The sequence below is a fragment of the Camelus ferus genome, chromosome 20 (assembly GCF_009834535.1).
Source record: "Camelus ferus isolate YT-003-E chromosome 20, BCGSAC_Cfer_1.0, whole genome shotgun sequence".
NCBI classification, from domain to species: domain Eukaryota; kingdom Metazoa; phylum Chordata; class Mammalia; order Artiodactyla; family Camelidae; genus Camelus; species Camelus ferus.
In genome coordinates this window covers 4,511,640-4,530,158 of record NC_045715.1, presented here as the reverse complement: position 1 = coordinate 4,530,158, position 18,519 = coordinate 4,511,640, and the positions used below count along the sequence as shown (strand labels likewise).

General features: G+C 49.7%; 1 long non-coding RNA gene and 1 other non-coding gene across 2 annotated transcripts; both read right to left on the bottom strand.

Moving 5' to 3' along the window:
- Positions 1-1,717: 1,717 nt before the first annotated feature.
- Positions 1,718-16,935, bottom strand: LOC116658182. Its single transcript, XR_004313391.1, has 3 exons — positions 16,851-16,935; positions 15,828-15,830; positions 1,718-1,729 (listed from the first exon to the last, which is right to left on the bottom strand). It is a non-coding gene; the product is annotated as an uncharacterized LOC116658182 (long non-coding RNA).
- LOC116658400 lies at positions 13,147-13,253 on the bottom strand. The gene has a single exon (XR_004313780.1). It is a non-coding gene; the product is annotated as a U6 spliceosomal RNA (small nuclear RNA).
- Positions 16,936-18,519: the final 1,584 nt, after the last annotated feature.

The following is an 18,519-nucleotide window of genomic DNA, read 5'->3' as shown; positions in this document are numbered from 1 at the left end:
GAGATTAAAAAATTGAAAAAAGATCAATAAAACCAAGAGCTGATTTTTTTGAAAGATAAACAAAATCAACAAGCCTCTGGCCAGACTCACCAAGAGGAAAAGAGGGAGGACCCAAATAAACAAAAAGTTAAAGAGGAGAAATAACACCCAAATCTGTAGAAACACAGAATACCATAAGAAAATATTATGAACAGATACATGCCAACAACACGGACAACCTAGAAGAAATGGACAATTTTCTAGAAACACACAGCGCACCAAAACTGAATTAAGAATTAATTGATAATTTGAACAGACCAGTCAGTAGACGTGAAATAGAATCTGTAATTAAAAAAAACAAACAAACACAAAACACAAAACCAACTCCCTGCAAATAAAAGTCCAGGACCGGATGGCGTCACTGGAGATTTCTACCAAACTTACAAAGAAGAGCTTACATCCTCCATCTCAAACTCTTCCTAAAGACTGAAGAGGAAGGAACACTCCCAGCGTCATTCTGTGAAGCCACCAGTCCCCTGGCAGTGAAACCAGACAAACGCACTACCAAAAAAACAAAAGCAAACACAAAAACAAGTGGAGTGAAACCATCACAGCCAAGAGGAGCTTAAGAAGACGTGATCACTAAATGAAATCTGAAATCCAGGAGGGAAAAAAAAAAAACCAAACAAACCTTATGAGAAACTAAGGGGAAAACGTAGGAAACCTGAATAAAGTTTGAACTTTTTTTTTTTACTTTACTTTTTTACTAATAGATAGTTTCGCTAATCACGTAACCAATGTACCATCCTAATGCAGGATGTGGGTAATGGGAGAACTGGGTGCTGGGTATGTGGGAACTCTCTGTACGATCTTCAGTTTTCTGTAAATCTGAATCTGTTCCAAAAAATTGAAGTCATAAACACATACATATGTATATGCCTGTAAAACTGAAATCATAGCTTTTACACCATAGTTTTGTTCAAAGGGCAGGCAGCTGTGCGCTTCCACGCACACACACCAGAAAGACACTGGCAGCATTTGGAAGCCAGTGTGCTTGGTCTCCTACCGGGCCCTCAGGCCTCCGGGTCCTTCTGTGGCTTTGGGGGGCTGTGGAACAAGACGGGGCTCCCCGGGCACGGGCGATGTCAGAGCAGCCCTGGGAACCTCGCCTTAGACCCCCAGCCTTTGATAACAAAGCTTCTTTGCTTGCAAGAAGCAGAGTTTCCTGGCAAGGAAAGGCTGCTCGTGCCTCCTGGGAATCGGTATCTCCCAGCCGGGCCCAGGCTGCCCTGTTCCTGGGCATAGACAGTTACCAGCGGACGTGTCAGGTTTCATCCCAAGTTCGGTATTTTAGAGCTGGTCTTTGAACAAAAGAATTCCATTGGCTTCGGGTAATTTTATTTTCTATCTTCAAGGGGGAACAGTCAATAATTTACCTTGTGTAGCTTTGGGTTATCTAATAACTCCAGATTTTCTGCTCTAAGGAAGGGGAGTAGCAAAGTGACTTTTTGTTTCTTAAAGGAGAAAAAAAAAATTACTGCTGCTCTCGGGTGGAGGTAGGGGTGTCAGACGCTGGCCTGGCCGTCCCCAAGGGTTAGGTGGAGATGGGGGGGGGTGGTGGAAGAGCTGGCCTGGTGTGCAGAGGTGCTGGAGTTCACCATCTTCCCAGGGAATTATTCCTTGCACAGACAGCCAGATAAGTGAGGGTAGAACCCACTGATGGCTAAGGGGCAGACCAGACGCTCTGCCGCTTCCCAGTGGCCGAGGGTTGTACTTGTTTGTCTCTAAAAAGGAACTGAAAATGCTCCGGTTTGAGTGATTCACAGCAGTCTGGTGTGTTTGTAGATATCTTTTCCTGGAGAGATTTAAACAGGGAAGCCTGGAAGGTCTGTTTCCCGGCGTGCTGCTCTAGTGGGTGCATTGTGCTTCAGGGGCGAAGCCCAAGAGGCACTGATTTCCAGTCTCACGCGAGGTGCTACCCAAAGCATCGCTCTGGCCGCGAAGGAGGCGCCAACGTGAAGTTCTGAGGGGCCCTGCTTAACGGAGGTGAATTACAAATAAAGCGTTATCTCCGGGGGTCCAAGATCACCTTCTTTGTGCAGCCCCCTTCCTTACTGTCCAAACTCCCCTTCCCATCCCACGATGCTTGCTTGGGCCGTTTTTAACCTTCAAGGTGCTCCTGGAGCCTTTTTCACGGCCCCCATGAAATGTGAGCAAACAAAGCCGTCACTTTGCATCCCCACGTGGAGTCGGGCAGCCCCATTTTGCCCCAGTTTCTGCGGCAGGCTTGCCCTGCGAATCTGCCTGGCAGACATGTACTTAGGATATTCCCATTGTGTGTTTTCCCTCTTCCTGATTTATTAACACGTTTTCTCTGTGAGTCAAGCAGCCGTCAGGTAAGTCAGACCCGTCCTTTTGTGGAGGGGTTCCAGGGGTGGCGGTGGGTGGGGTGTGCTGGGGCCTGGAAAATCCTCTGGTGGGTGGGTGGGGCGGGCAGCAGGGAGGAACGGGCTGGTTGCAGAGGCTTTTCTTTCTCTCCCACCTGCCTTCTCCCAAATGTGAACGTGTTTCACGTCACTCCATGACTTAGGCAAGGTGGTGGTTGCCCCTGGTTCCTCATGTGCCTCCCGGGCTGGACGGCCCTTCCCCCTGTGGCTCAGTTGTTCTCCCTCAGGAGACTCTTGAATTGAATGAACTCCTACTTTCAAAAGTAGTTAAAGAGAAGAAGGAAGGAAGGAGGAAAGGAAGGAAGAGAGGGAGGGAGGGAGGGATGGAAAGAGGGAGGGAAGGAAGGAAGGAAGAAGGAAAGAAGGACAGAAAGAAAAAGGGAGAATGAAACTCGTGAAACCTGTGTGCCCATCCACGGAAATGCTTTGTTTCCACGTGGAGTCAGGGTTCGGAGTCAGGGTTCTAAGTCAGAGAGGAAGCAGGGACAGTCCCTCCCCTCCCCTCCCTTCCCCTCTCCCCTCCTCTTTCTCCCCTGCCCCCTTTTCACTGGCAAGAGTTGGATGCGCAGACAAAGGTGGCTTAGGGAGGAAAAGCTCAGGGAAGAAGCAAAGTGAGGAGAGTGGAAACAGCAAGAATCCAGACGCACTGATTCCCGCCCCGAAGTCGGGAGAGGAAGAAGCCATTTTCCTCCTCCGGGCTGGGGGTCTGGGTGGGAGGCAGTGCCATCTCCTTGGCTCGCTGGTGGCCCAATAGGAGGCTGGGGGACAGCGAGCGTCCTGCACACGGCAGCTGGCAGAGCCGTCCCCGCAGGAACACTGTTGGGCATTAGGTGGAACATATGCAGGGAAGATGCTTAGGGCTTCTCCCAGACACCGGGCCACTGTCCAGCCGGAGAAGCAGCTTGGAGGAACCCAGGGAATTAGATCATCTCCTGCCTGGAGGGACCCGAAGGCTTTACTCCCCTCCCTTCCTCTGCCTCCTCCTGGCTTCCCATCCTTTCCTTCTTTCTCTTTTCCCACTTTGTAATTTTTTTCTCCATCTCTTTCCTGTTCATGCTTTCCCTTTATTTGTCCCAAGTTTCTTTTCCTTTGCCCCTTTTGCTTCTCTCTCCTCCCTTTTCCTGCTCACTTTCTTCACCCGGCTCTCCGTGCTTCTCCAGGTTTGTCACAGCTTCTGGTTTTGACTCATTTCTCAGCTGAAATGGGCTGCAGTTCTCACGACGAGAAGGTAACGCTGTGTAACTGAGAGCCGGTGCCTTCGCGTGGCTATGGAGAGGCAGTGGTGAGAGGACACGGAAGTAGTGAGGGCTGCCATTGCTCGGGTCCTACTGCTGATTTCTGTAACAGCCCAGCTAAGTGGCCCAATGGTTTCTGGTTTACAGACTGGGAGACCCAGGCCCAGACGCCAGTCTCGCAGGAAGTCACCCTAAATGCTGGAGTGTAGAGCCGAACCCAGCTCTGTCCAGTTCTGAAGGCTCCCTTGCTCTGCCCAGCCTTGAGGATGGTGGATAAAGTGGCCTTGAATGCTGGGCGGGGGAGAGCTTCTGGTTCAAATCGAACATCTAAAGCAACATTCTCCAACTCTTTCGTGTACCAGAGTTGCCTGCGGGGCCCCACCCCCTCGTTTTCCAATTCAGAGCTGGGGTGGGGCCTGAGAATGTGCATTTCTGACAGGTCTCCAGGTGGTGCTGATGCTGCTGGCCTGGCCACCACACTTTGAGAACCTGTGGTTTAAAAGGCATCAACTCTAGACACAGGAGACTGGTTGGAACTCAACCCCAGGTGGCAGGAAACACTTTCCAGTCCCTGACACTAATGCAGAGTGGGTGTAAATGGGAGTGCTTAAGTGGTTAAACCCAGGGCATTTCACAGAGGACCTGAGATTGCCTTATAAAATGTAGGACTATAAGTGTGATGAACAGTTGAAGAAGTCAAAGGAAAAGATAGGAGTTTAGTAAAAATAGTTGGCATCCAATACGGATAATTTTCCCTCTTTGTGGCCGGAGTTACATGCAGGTTCCTTTCTTTTCCTGGTTGACCACGTCCTGTTTTCATTTTGGGAAGAGGACCCTTGAATTTGATCCCTTGAATACAATTTTCCTTTTCCCCAACATGCCTTGTGGTGAATGTCTTCTTCTTACTTGGACCGGTTAGAAGGGATGAGCAGATTGATCTTTATCATTTTTTATAACCTGTGAACTTTGGCAAAATGGCGGTTGCAGAATGTGTGTTAGCTGAGCAGCTGTCTTTGTTAAATCTCTCTTACTTGCTTGTAGTAGAAAAGAAGCCTGAGAACTCTAATCGGGAACCAGAAAGAGGCCAGCACACGACTCCTGTCTTCAAGGCGCTCATAGCCTAGCTTGGAGAAAAAGATGTACCTGTAAACCGCAGGAGAATAGTTGTGTCCTTTAACAGACTCCAGCGATTCCAAGTGTAGCAATTGACAGAAAGGAGAGAGTAGGTTGATGCAGGCACAAAAGAATAAAATTTAATTTGATAGATACACAGGGGGAAAAAATGAGAAAGCGTAAAAGAGGTTTAGATATTAAACATTAGTACGACTGCAGAAACGAAGACGGCAAGGACTTTGTCTGACACACGTACACCTGTGGGGTGGTGAGAAAGAACCGAGTTTGTCGTCGTGAAGCTTGCTGTAGATTTGCCGTTTGTGGCTGTATGCCTGGGACCAGTCGCTTGAGCTTCTTTAGGCTTGGTTTCTTCACAAGTGACATGGGGCCTTCCAGTATCTGTCGGTACCAGCTGAACTTCAGCCAGGAAACAGAAACCAGTGCTTGAAGCAAAAGGGCATTTAAACTGAGACTTAGGTGCTTTCAAAAAAAAAACCATTGGAAAGATTACAAGAACAAAAGTTGGGAGGCGCATCACTTGCTCTCTGGTTTGCTGGCACAGCTGGGAGGGTCAAAGAGTTGCTTCCACCCCAAGTTCGGGAACGGGCTGGGGCTGGCCGGCAACGCAGAGTCCTTGGCCCAGCAAAAGCGCATGTTTACCAAACCCCTGAGTGACTCCTGCCACTGTTAAGACGCCTTCCATCCATCGGCCTCCTGCCGACCCAGTCTCACCCAAGGGCAAGATGTTGGAGGAAAGCAGGCTGGAACTCTGTCGGCCAGGTACTTGAGAAAGCAGCTTCCAGGCTTCTAGCCCCAAGAATTTAGGAAAGAGCGTAGAAAGAGGCGTGGAGAGGAGTCAGGTGCCCTCGGATGAGTTTAGCACTGACTGAAAGGGTCATGGAAAGCTGTAGGTGGCAACCATTTGTGGCTTGTGAAATCAGTTTAGAAGGTTGTGCCCAGCATTAAAAAAGTCAGATGGATACAATGCCAAGTAACAGTGCATTGCATAGAGTGGTATTTGAGTGTGCGTGCAAGTGTGCTTGTGTGTGATACCTATGCTGAGCCAGAAGTATGAAAGTCCAAAAGGTTTGAAAACCACAGAATATAGAATCACTGAAGTGAAATGATTTGTGCGCTTTGTAACTTCTGAAGTGCAAAGCAAACGTTGTGAATTAATAACACATTTCCTCTCCTGAGCCCCACGTTCCATTTTTACTCAGCCTCAGTGCTTTACCGCTACAGTATTAAGGCAGCACCTGTCTGCCCGGGCAAGTGCCTCAAGATTCCTCCACACTCACGGAGGCTCACAAAATAAAACCAATGGGGACAGAAAATAGAGATCAGGGTGTCAAAGCAAAAAAGAGGAAAAGCGGCCTTTCTTCACGGCCCACCTGACTCTCTTGATGGAAGGTGTGCTCAGTCTGCAAACACGGCTGCTGGCATTTAGCTGGGGAGGAACGAAGCTGGGTGATTTGTGAAATAGCTTTTAATAGATACACTGAAACACCTTACTCGTAAGAACAGTCTATTTCCAGACTGAAGGATGTCCTCACTCCGACAGCAGCTTACCGGCGATCCTCATTACCGACATCTGGAAACTGAAATAATACTCCAGGGTCAGTTTCATACTTCAGTGAAAGCAGGCTTTGAAACTTTATTAACTGAAAACCACTGTTGCCTCTCTTCGTAGACCGTGTTATTTCAAAGGCTTCCGTATCTTTGGGAATGGGTTGGGCTTCGTTTTGCTCAAGGGTAAATGAAATGTTAAACTGGGTACAAGCTTAATCATTTTATTTCATTTTTCTGGTTTAGAAATTCCTCCTTATCTCTGTTTCCCTGTACTCTCTCCTTTTAAAAAAGTCGCTTGTAAGGGGCAGTCCAGGATGGAGTAACTGGTTTTTCCTGGAAGAGCGAACACATCATAAAAAGGGCACCTTTCGCTCCTAACAATTTGCTGGTTGTTCTCTGAGGCCCCTGGGAGGTGGAGGAATGTTGTGACTCTTCTCTTTACAGCAAGGATGTATGACAAGGCGATAGGACCCAGGGTGATGCCAAGTAGGAATTCAAAACCGAGCTCTGTCTATGGAGAGCAGGGTTTTCTGCCTTCCCACCAACAGGGGACGAAGAGCTGCTATCAGACCAGGGCCGTGCTTATCAAAAGTACCTGTGGGGCTAGTATTTGCCCCCAAGGGGAAGGGAGGCCAGGAAATGAGAGTGGAGAATGAAGGGAGGTGTGGCTTGGGGCGGGGCGGTGTGTGGGCAGTAGGGTGGGATTATTTTGGGGAGGGTGTGAGGTGTGTAAAGCAGAGTTGGGAGCATTGAGAAAAATGAGTTTGTGTGGGATTAGGATATGGGCCAGGGAAGGAGGATTCTGATTGAATCAGAATATCCTGGGTCCTGCATAGTTTTAGGGTTTGTCCAAGAATGGATTTAAGGCATTTGGGGACTAGAGAAAAATGATGTTAAATTCAGAGGGCCCCAGAGAGCTGCCTTTTGAAATGAGAGTAAAAGGAGACAAAGGAAGAAAGTTCCCGTTTCTTTATTTTTAAATTAAAAAAAATTTTTGGCGGGGGGGAGGTAATTAGGTTTATTTATTTAATTCTTAATTTTTTAAAAAATGGAAATATTGGGGATTGAACCCAGGACCTCATGCATGCTAAGCACATGCTCTACCACTGAGCTACATATACCCTCCTCACAAAGTTCCCATTTCTGACAACACTTCAGAGACTACGCTGGGTGCTTCTCTTCCTCCCTTCCTTCCTCCTCCCTCCCTCCCTTCTTTCCTTTCTTAAAAAAAAAAAAATCTCAATTTACTTCTCTCAATACTCTTATGATTATTCCTACTTTAAAGATGAAATTTTAACGTTCCAAGAAATCAAGTAGCATGCCCAAATTTATACAACTAAATGAAAAAGATTCAAACTGAGCTTCTCCTAACCCCCAAAGCCACGTTCTTTCCAAAACATTACCGCTCCCTTCCAGAAAATGGAATGGAAAATGTCTGCAGAAACCCAACTACTGTTCCAAGCTATATTGCACAGTGAGACTGTGCTTAAGTTATCTTCCTGTCTGCAGTCTGTGCCCCAAATTTCCATAAAGTTTGCTTTCTGCGTGGCTGGATATATGTTCCTCGCCGAGGACTTTGTGGAGTTGCAGGAAGAGTGAGAAGGAAAGGCCATGGTCAGAAGGGCGCTGCCCTTGGAATAGAAATTCCTTGGCCACTGAGAGTCATCACCGTGAGCGCCGGGCAGATCTGTAGCTCAGGGCTGGTGTTTTAGTTTCTCTGAGTGTCCCATAGGCATGATTGTGGCGGGGGCTAACCAGGGCCCAGTGCACAATGAAAATGTGGGGCCCCTTGCTGAAACATTATAAAGGGTTTTGAGATAAAGGCAGAGTGTTTAACAAGTGCAGACCTCTGAGCGTGCGGGGCCTCTCGGACCGCACAGGACAGCCGCCCCTGAAGCTGACCTTGGCGGGAGCTAATCCAGAGCGATTTGGCCCAGCAAAGATACTCACCGAAGGCCTGTGGTCCTCTGCATGTTATGCCAAGGCTGCTGACGCGGAAACATCTGGCAGGGTGGAAGTGAGGTTCTGTGCAAAGCAAGTTGACAACAGCAGCCATCATAAACTCACTTGTTGGTCCCTTCGTTCGTGAAGTCGTTGGTTCACAAGGCACCGATCAAGCTTACTGTGTGCAGGCACCATGCCGGGTGTGCACGCCCCAGGAAGTGTGGCCGTTGTGTTCTTGCCTCTCCCACATCGTGGCCGCGGCCCTGGAGACAGAGCAGCTTAGACACTGGGCGTGGACGTGAGAAGCGAGGGGCCCCTGAATTCTCCCGACCCAGAAATCTGTTCACTGAGCAGGCTCTCCACCGCAGGGATCCTCTCACTGAGGACTTCCTGGGTTCTTTGGTGGCCAGCAACAGAAACTGATTCTGCTGCCTTAATGGAGAAAAACAGGTATTATTGGAAAGATATGGGGAGCTCACAGAATTATGGTAGTTGGGGGTGACTATGCCTTACCAGGGACAGAAACCCAGGCAGGGTAGGGCAGTCTGGACGGAAGGGAGCTACGTCTCGTCTGAATGCTGCCTGTAGGAATGAATCCATTTCAGCTTTAAAAAGTTAAAAAAGAAAAAAAAATTTTTTTTTTGTAAGCTCAGCTAGATGCAGAGATTCTTTGGTGGCGTAGTTAAGCCTACTCTGTCTGTAGTACCCTGACCTCATAGGTCTGGGCAAGGCCCCCTCTTGCTTTATTTTATGCATTTTCCCTGTTTAATCCATGAGCCCTACTCTCCTCCCCCAAGACAGCTACCCTAAATGTGCTTGATTTATGTCCTGGATTTGTAGGTATAGACACATATATCAGATGCACAGAGTCTCTGGTGTATGTGTGTTTAGAATTTATGTACGTGGTTTTCTGTGGCAGATAGTGGTCTGAGGCTTACCTTTCTGATCAATAAAAACGTTTCTACAGGCCTCTCTGGGCTGCTGTGTGTGCACTTAGTTCATGGCTCTAAGCTGCACGTCGTGTTTTGTAGAATCATCCACCACACTCCTCAGTCCGTGTCTCTGGAGACTTCTTCTCAGCTCTCCACCAACAGGCTGGCTGTGAGGAGCAGTCTCGTGTGTGTCCCATGTTGACCTGGAGATTTTTTCTAGGATGTGGAGAGAAGAGGAGGGGGTGCTGCTTATTAAACATGCAGATTCTCAGACTTTCTTCTGGAGATTCTGATTCTGTAGGTTTAACAAGTGCCCCAGGTGATCCTTAGTATCAGGTACCTTTGGGGGAAATTGATCTACAATAGACACCCTGAGATAGGGTGCCTGGGCCCAAGGGTACAGATGCCCTTAACTTCACTGCTCTCCTCAAAGCCGGGACATTCAGGTCTCCACTCCATCTACTAACTTCTTGTTTTCCATAACCAGCACCTCTACTTGGTTCTCATTTATGACTACAGTAGCCCCTTGAATAATGTGGGGGTCAGGGGTGCCAACCCTTCACCCAGTCGAAAATCCACCTGTAACTTTCTAGTGCCCTCCCCCCCGTATCTGTGGTTCTGCATCTGTGGATCATGTAGTCCTGTGGAATTTACCATTGAAAAAAAATCACATGTAAGTGGATCCCCGCAATTCAGACCCATGTTGTTCAAGCGTCAACTGTACGTGCTTTACGTGACCAAATTCTCCTTTGTCTGTTCGAAGGAGAGAGCAATGCTCATTTTCAAGTTCTTTTTCCCTGGTTTGTTCTTAGGAGCTCATCTAGCACCGATATTTCCATCTCTTTTCTCTGACTCCCGTCATGCCCTTCTGTTACCATTCCGTTCGAGTTTGTACTCTTGCAGACCATCAGGTGCCTTGGCTGCCCATGTGAACCTCAGGGGAGGGTCTTTAGCTCAGACCTCAAATGTGCCCCACCTGGAGTTTAGGAAGACAAAACCAGAGGAAATGGGTGTGCGTGCTGGGAGGGAGTGGGGGAGCCGGCGGAGAGAGAGCAGGAGCCTCGGCGGCTGATTCCAGTCTTCCTTCTTACACTCCTGCCTGGGAGGCACGTTTTCTAAGAACCAGCTGGTGGCCCTTGGTCGTAGCCACCTAACGCTTGAGAAGTGACGAGAGGGGCGGAAGAAGGACACTTGGCGGTGGGAGGACCTGTCTGCCCCTGCCGTCAATTTTAATGTCATTTCTGGAACCCCTGAAGGATTCTGGCAGCATCCTGATCCCTCTCTGTTGTCTGCAGCCAGCTGGGTTAGCTGGGTTTCTCCTCCCCAGTGTGGACAGTGACACATCTGGGGGCAGATGAGGGATGGGAGGAACTTCTTATTTCCCCATCCATGCCCACAGCCACCTTCTGCCCATGGTGCTGTCTACACCCCTCTCTCCTTTAGAACCCGACCAGGGGCTTCTCACTGATTTCATGTTAGTTTCTCAGATCCTTCAAGCTCCCTGTATCATCAGGGTGGAGCTCCATGCAGGGAGGCAGCAGCCGTATTACTGAGCCCTTTTTTCCAGCTTCAGTGAATTTCCAAGCTTCTGCTATTCTGTTCAATATTCGTAGGAGAGAGGGTCTTCTTGGCCTGGCCTGGGCCATGTGACCACCCCTTAGCCAGGGCAGGACATCTTGACTGATTGACAGTTATGGCAAGACTCATTACATTGTTGCGAGAGGGGAACCTAGGTGATGCCAAGATGTTCCCACTGTGTAGACATTTGCCTTCTATGGGGGAAGGTAGGGAAGGTTCGTGCCACTAAGTAGGAGAACCTCAAGCCAACCCCTGTGCTTGCACTGCGGTCCAGCTGGGAGTGAATCTTCTTCGAGACAGAGCTCTCTGAGTAGTCCACGCGTAACATCAAGCCCACGCTGACAGCCCGCTGATCCCTTATGACCCTGTCTGGTGGGTGATCTTTGCTCTGCCTGACTCTGCTTACGTTTATGTAAAGCTGGCCTTCAAAGGCGCTCTCACGCAGGTCCCAAGTTTCTCATGAGTGGCAGTTACATTAAGTGAGCTCAGTTTAGTATTTCTGTCGACTCTGAAATTCTACAATGATTCGAGAAGATCATGCTTTTAATAAAAAGTTTCCAGTTCTGGAAAAAAAAAAAGGAAACGGCGGGAGTAGGAGGTAAAGGTACTGCGGCAGGTGCACTTCAAAACAGACAGTTTTGGACAATAATTTTCAAAGTCACTTTCTTACTGCAGGTGGGTTGAGTGGCTGCCTAGGATTTTTTATTTCTTACTTCTTTTCCAAATTCCTATAACAGTTTGATTGTGTCTATATTTATCATATTTGGAAAAATTCTCTAAAGAGTTATTCATTGTGTCAAAAACTACCAGTTTTAAAATCATACAGATGCATTTAGGTAAAAGTAAATAGGTGCAAGACTGGGTTTTAAACAACGTGTGCTACAAACACTAAAAACACAGCTCCCTGATCGTTCGCTTGTAATCTATTGATTGCATATTTGCTTGTTTTTGTCCTCGGTTATGGTAAGAAAAGGTACGTGACACACGCTATTGATTACGTTCTGCAAGTAGGTTTTTTAATTTGATCACATCTGAGTTATAATCTTTTTCGGACCTTTAGAGTAATTTATAATCAATATCTGTTTAAAAGTAAAAAAAAATTGTGAATATTTAGTGTATAACAGCTTCAGTATTCAGAGTCAATTAACCATTATAATGTGGCCCAAGGATGAATAAATTTCTGGAAAAAAAAATAAAGCTTCTAATTCTGAAATATTAAGTGTTCCATGTGTGACAGCTACCAAAGATTGAGCCCTAGGAAGCCCTCAGGAAGTATGGAAATTGCAGGCAGTGTGGTTCAGCGGTCAAGGCCACAGGCCTCAGGGCCAAGCCTTCTGTGTGTTCAGGTCAAGGTTCCGTCAGCCTGTTGTATCTGTGTTACCTTGGGCAAGTTGCTTGGGCTCTCTGTGCTGGGTGAATTCTGTAGAGCACATGTTTAGAGTAGTTACTTATTACGCACATGTTGAGTATTTAGTCATTATTTAATCATTACTATATTCTTAATATTTGATGCAACTAAAAATAAAAGGAAACGTCAGGTTGCTTTGTTCTCCTGTCATTCTCAAAAAAATGCCAATACTGCTGGTTTTCTCACCGCTTGAGAAAAGTGAGACAGTCCCGATATGCCTACTCCCAGAAAATAAAAAGAGCTTTGAGCCATAAACCTTCCGGGGGCTACTTGAGTTCTCCTCATTTCCCCCTTAAAAATGGCGGCTACGAATCCACCCTGCCACCTGTTCCAGACACTTCACACAAAGTGCAAAGATGTAAAATGGACAGAAGTCCTGCAGTGAGATGCTCCAATGGGTGAAGTCATTGTCGATTATCAGAAGACACTTGTTTTTGGGGAGTCATTGATGTACCTCCGTGGAGAACTGGTGTTTAGGGACCTAACGTGAAAGCCTCTACAGCAGGAGGCAGACGGAAAACAGAAAAGCTGCATTTGTTATGAGACACCCCCCCACCCCCCACCAACCCCTGCGTGTGGCCCCTCACAAAACACTGTGGGCGGTGTTAAGGTTTTATCCTGTTGAAGGACTGAGGTTCAGTGGAGTTAGTCTGGGGTTTTTTTCCTTTTGTTTAGTAACTTCAAGCCGCTGTGTGAAGGCCTTTTCAGTTCCTCTCCTGTTTCAATGGTGCCTCCTGTGACATAACCCTGGGATGTCCTTGGGTGGCTCTTCCGGTGCCCCGTCTTCCGCCTTCTGGGTGACACAGGGAGATGTGTCAGGAAGCAGCAGAGTGGTGGCTGTTGAGGGAGGTGGAGTTGGTCTCCATGACGTTCCCCTCCTGGCTCAGCCTCACAGAGTTGCAGGGCCCAGCTTCACCCCTTTTTTCTTTAAAAAATTTTTTTAAAACATGGAATGCTTCATGAATTTGCATGTCATCCTTGTGCAGGGGCCATGCTAATCTTCTCTGTATCGTTCCAATTTTAGTACATGTGCTGCCGGAGTGAGCACTTCACCCCCTTTTTTAATTGAAGTGTAATCGATTTACAATGTTGTGTTAGTCTCTGGTGTGCAGCATAGTGATCCAGTTATATATATATATATTCCTTGTCATATTCTTCTTCATTATAGGCCATTACAAGGTATTGAATAGAGTTCCCTGTGCTATACAGTAGGACCTTGTTGTTTATCTATTTTATATATAGTAGTTTGTATCTGCTAATCCCAAACTCCTAATTTATCCCTCCCCTCCTTTCCCCTTTGGTAACCCTAAGTTTTTCTATGTCTGTGAGTCTGTTTCTGTTTTGTAAACAAGTTCATTTGTGTCATTTTCGTAGATTCCACATATAAGTGATGTCATGTGATATTTTTCTTTTCTCTTTCTGGCTTACCTCACTTAGAATGACGATCTCCAGGTCCACTCATGTTGCTGCAAATGGCATTATTTCATTCTTTTCTATGGCTGAGTGGCATTCCATTGTGTGTGTGTGTATATATATATATATATATCATATCTTCTTTATCCAGTCATCTGCTGATGGACATTTAGGTCACTTCCATGTCTTGGCTATAATAAATAGTGCTGCTATGAACATTGGGTGCATGTATCTTTTTGAATTAAGAGTTTCCTCTAGATATATACCCAGGAGTGGGGTTGCTGGATCATAGGGTAACTCTAATTTTAGTTTTTTGAGGGGCCTCCATACTGTCTTCCATAATGGCTGCACCAAACTACATTCCCAGCAGCAGTGTAGGAGGGTCAGTGTTGCCCTTTGGACCTCAGCCTCTTCATTGTGCTCCAGTGTCTGCTTCCATCTCCCAGGCAACATACTCATACCATACTCCTTGTCTCAGCAGCAGTTTCTGGGGGATCCAAGCGAGATGTCACCCTCAGCGTCACCTCCAGCCCCTCCACTCTCCAGCCCCTCCACTCACCGCCCTTTTAAGCTCTAAGGTCTGGCTCTTGGTGCCATGTCTGTACAGTACCAGCTTGTCCTGTCTTCCTGACCACCTGCTGGACCTGCTGGACCAGGGAGCGAGACCAGCTGGGCCAGTCAGAGTCCTTTCCCCAGAAGACTGGAGTTTGGTTGGGATGGATGTTGGGGGAGGGGTGGAGAAGAGAGGAGAGATTGCTCTTCCTGAGGGGGGGGGCACAAAGACGCACATACTCTTGGGAGCTGTGACACCTTTTGCTGTGTATTCTTGTTCCGGGGAGACAGCTCAGCCAGTCTGCAGAGAGCAGAGGATGCTGGTGTGCAAAGGGAGGCGTAGGTGAGGGACATGGAGACCCCCAGTTAACAGTTGTACGGGAGGGTTCATGGCCGTCCTGGGGCGGGCAGAAAATGGGGGTATTCGGGTCTCGAGTAAAGGGCCTGAGCTTTGCACATCCCAGGGGAGTTGTGCTCAAGTGGATTAGAAGAAATGTAAAGGCGCCTGCTTACAGTGCTGCTTGTTAGAGGGCAGAAATCAGTGTACGTCAGTCTGGCCCTGGCGCTCTGCCAAAGGATTTTATTTCCTGAATCACCAAAACCATTTCCCTTTGCAGGATGCCCCATGGCCCCGACCTGCAGCGCAGAATCGCACACAGGGATGCCCCAAGGCCACGGCCCTCCTGGCCGTGTGTGCTGGTGCAGACTGCGCCCTGTCAGGGGCTTCCTGGCCCAGCTGCAGACCTGCCCTGACTGCCCTGGGCTAGCTGTCCCCCCTTAGCAGCAGCCTTGAGGGGCTGCCTCGTCCACACATGTCCAGCGCCTGGCTGATGGGGCCTAGAGTCATGTCCCAGGGCTGCACATGTAGTGCAAGGGCCACAGCCATCCAGAGTGGAGGCCGGATCCCTAGGGACCCTGGGAGAAGACAGGGTGCACTGGTGCCATGCTCGGTAGTGTGTGCTTTTGGAATTTCCATCTTGCATTCTCCGGAGCATGCACTGTCTGATTCCTTGGCACACTGCACCCCGAGTCGGTAATCCGAGTCTCTGCAGGGCTTGGTAGCTGCAGCCGCTAAGCCTGGGCCACTCTGTTTTTTCTCACCGGTTACCATGTCCCAGCTCTTCTGCAATGTCAAAATGTTTTCCCATGAACGCCAGGGGTAGCACTTCCCCGCCCGCCGTATCGGCCCTAGCAGCCAGAAGCCCGATTTCCAGGAAAGCAGCCACTCGATCCAACCTGGTGAAACCCACTCCCCAGCGCAGCCACTGACGTGGCATTTACGCTCCACAGCAGAGGGTTTTTTTTAGCTGCGGCCACATGACATCACTGCCAGTTGGCCAGCCTTCCTCCACCTCCCCCCCACAGCCTCACCCCTGCCCTTCTCCTCCCGATGTCCAGGCTGGTAGTTGGCGGAGTGGTGGGGATGTTTCGGGCTTTGAGGGGGTGGTGGTGGTGGTTAATTCCCTTTGTTTCTGAAAATATCCCAGGCCCTGGCTGCTCTAATCTCTTCCCTGGGCAGAGGCAGCGTGACTCGGGCCCCAGGAATGCCACCTGCTCACTTAGTGATCGGGCTGGGTGGCCCTGGGGAAGACCCTCCCCTTCAGTGGGGCACCTCCCTCCCTGGTGTGACATGGAACACTGTGTGTCTGCACCCCACATCCTCTGGGAGCTTGGGGAAAATAACCATGATGCCCACATTCGATTGTTAGGTGCTTCCCGAGCCTGGCAGCCGTCTTGAGTAAGTTTGGTGGTGTTTTGGCGAGCTGTGGAAAAGCAGGGTGGTGTCTGGTGACGTGAAGAGGTTCTTTTCCTAACCATATATGTCTCCCCGAGAGAAGCAATAAATAATGTGGTCACTTTGGCTGGGCTGTCTTTCCGTAGCCGCCCTGGGAGCCCTCTGGCCCCGCTTGCTGCTTCTCCTGTTTCAATTTCCATGTCCTCTCCGTTTTGTAACTCAAGGAGCATCTTGAGCTTAGGAACAGCTGACAACCTGGCAGCTCCTGGCCGTGGCTCCTGGGGAAGGGGCAATGGCCACTGACTTGCAGTTGTGCTCCAGGGCTCCTTGTCCCCAGCGGCCGTGAGTCACTGAAAAGTGAAGAAGGATGTGTGCTGGGGGGTGGGGACCTCCAGGGCCAAGCCTAGAAGACCTGGCAAGGCCACGCAAGTGAGTAATGACATGATGTGGACAAGCCTTTCTTGCAGGAGGATCCCGTGGACAGACCTCTCACCCAGCCTCATCTTCTGCCTCCATCCCCCGCCAGAAGCGGGGCGGACTGCTCCTTCAGGGGGCGTTTGTGGCTCGACTCTGCCCACGTTGTTGAATTGGGGAGCTCGAAGGACCTTTGCAAACTCATCCCACTTCAGCCCTGTATTTTACAGACGAAGAAGCTTAAAGCCCAGAGGAGAAATGACTTGTCCCACGTCTGGGTGGAGTGGTGCTTGGCCCCAGAGCCGTTCGTCCACATAGTCTCTACACCAGAAAGCTCAGGGGCTGCCTGCTCCACTTTCCCTGTCCCTGTTTCTGCCCCTACCCTGTGCGTTTCCATGGCACCCAAGGAGGTGAGTGCACCCAGGGACAGGTGAGGAGGAGAGCTGGACGGTTCAAGGCAACCGAGACCACGGATTTCATCCCTGGAGTCCAGCCCCTGGCCCCTAGCTCTGCTGACGCCTCCCAGTGCACCCCCGACACCTTTCACAAGTGGTGGCTTTCCCTTCTGGGTCAAACTAAGTCCTCCACCCCCATAGCTCTGGGGGAGGGACAGGTGGAGTCCCAGGTTGGGGTTCCCGTTCCCTGCCTCCAGCTGTTCTTTTATTACTGAGTGCCTGCAGTGAAGATGCCAAGAGAGCCCTTGGGAGCTTGGGAGGGAGTGAAGCGAGTCATCTGGGGAGTGGCAGCAATGCCGGGGTTGGTGCTTGAACGGCAGAGGCAGCCAAGAAGTCCTCAGGCTCCGGCTTATCCTGTTGCTAAGCGCTGGAGTGGAAATTTCTGAGAACGCCCCTGAAGGTGACAATGTGCACGAGGCGGCTCCAGGCTGTGGGCTTGGAGGGGCACCTTCGCTCAGAGCTCTGGAATGCCACGCATTTGTTTATCTGCAAAGAGTCATGCCCGCCCACTCCATCTACCTCTACTTTCTCCATGGGCTCTGCGTGCCACTGGCATTTCATAAATGTTAAAAAATAGCAACATCGGAGCCTCTGACCTTCACACAAAGGCCTCTGAGACCACTGCCAGAGCGCTTCCTCCTTCGTGGGGCCAGACAGCCAGCGCCTGGGAGGGGAAGGGAGAAACGCACCCTTAGCTCGGGCGGGGATGCCGGGGTCCAGGAGTGGCGTGGAGTTTGCCCTGAGCCCAGCTGGGCTCGCAGGGCAAGGTCACAGTGAAGGGGACGGGGCCAGGGGCTCCAACCGTGGATGCTGGGAGGGTGCCCTCTGCAGACCAGGGGCAGTGCCAGCAGATGACATCGCCATGCCCATCAGGATGGTGGGCGACAGGCGTGCTGGTCACCCAGCGCTTCAGACCCCAGCACTGCGCTGAGTCCTGGCCCTCTGTCGCCCTTTCTTCTTTGCCTGCCTGCCCCTCCCTCAAAGTCCCGTCCACCGTGGTTCAGCCGAGACTTCCTCGTCTGGTGGTGAAGGACCGGAGGGACTGGGGTTTTCCAGCCACTCTTAGGTTAGGATCTCTTCCTTTAAAAAAAAATCATGCAGCCTTTCCCTGCAAGGCCTGCTCAGCGGGGTCCAGGCAAAGCCTGATTTTCGAGCCAGCTCTTTGTTCTCCTCTTCTCTTCTTCCCTGAGTCTGGGAAGAGGTACAGAGGGGAGGGGACGTGTGTCTTCTGAAAGGCAAGGTCATGTTATTTATTTAACCTCCCCACCAAACGACTTGACAGCTGAGGTTCGGAGAGTCAGCGAGCGGCCGGGATCAGCAGCCGGCAGTGGACGAGCCCTCTGCGGGGCTCGATGTTGGCACCTGTGGGAGGCTCACGGCATGGCAGGCACTGCCGAGGTGCTTGATGCATTTAGTCTCTGTTCTTCTCAACCACAGCCTGGTGAGAGGGTCTATCCCCATTTTACAGATGAGGAAACTGAGGCTCAGAGAAGTACCTTCCCAGACTGTCACTTTTGTTTCTGAGCCACTGTTACAGCAGCAACAGATACGTCCTGGGCCTTATGGGTGACTGGACGGTTGGAGTGACCAATGACCAGGACTCTTTCAGGCTCAGCCATGAAAGTGTCATGTCCTGGGAAAGCCACTGGTCCCGGGCAAACCCAGTGGGTTGGTCCCCCCACAGAATGCCCATCCCTCTCTCCCTCTTCCTTTCCCACGCCACATCCATTGCTTGTGATTTTCAC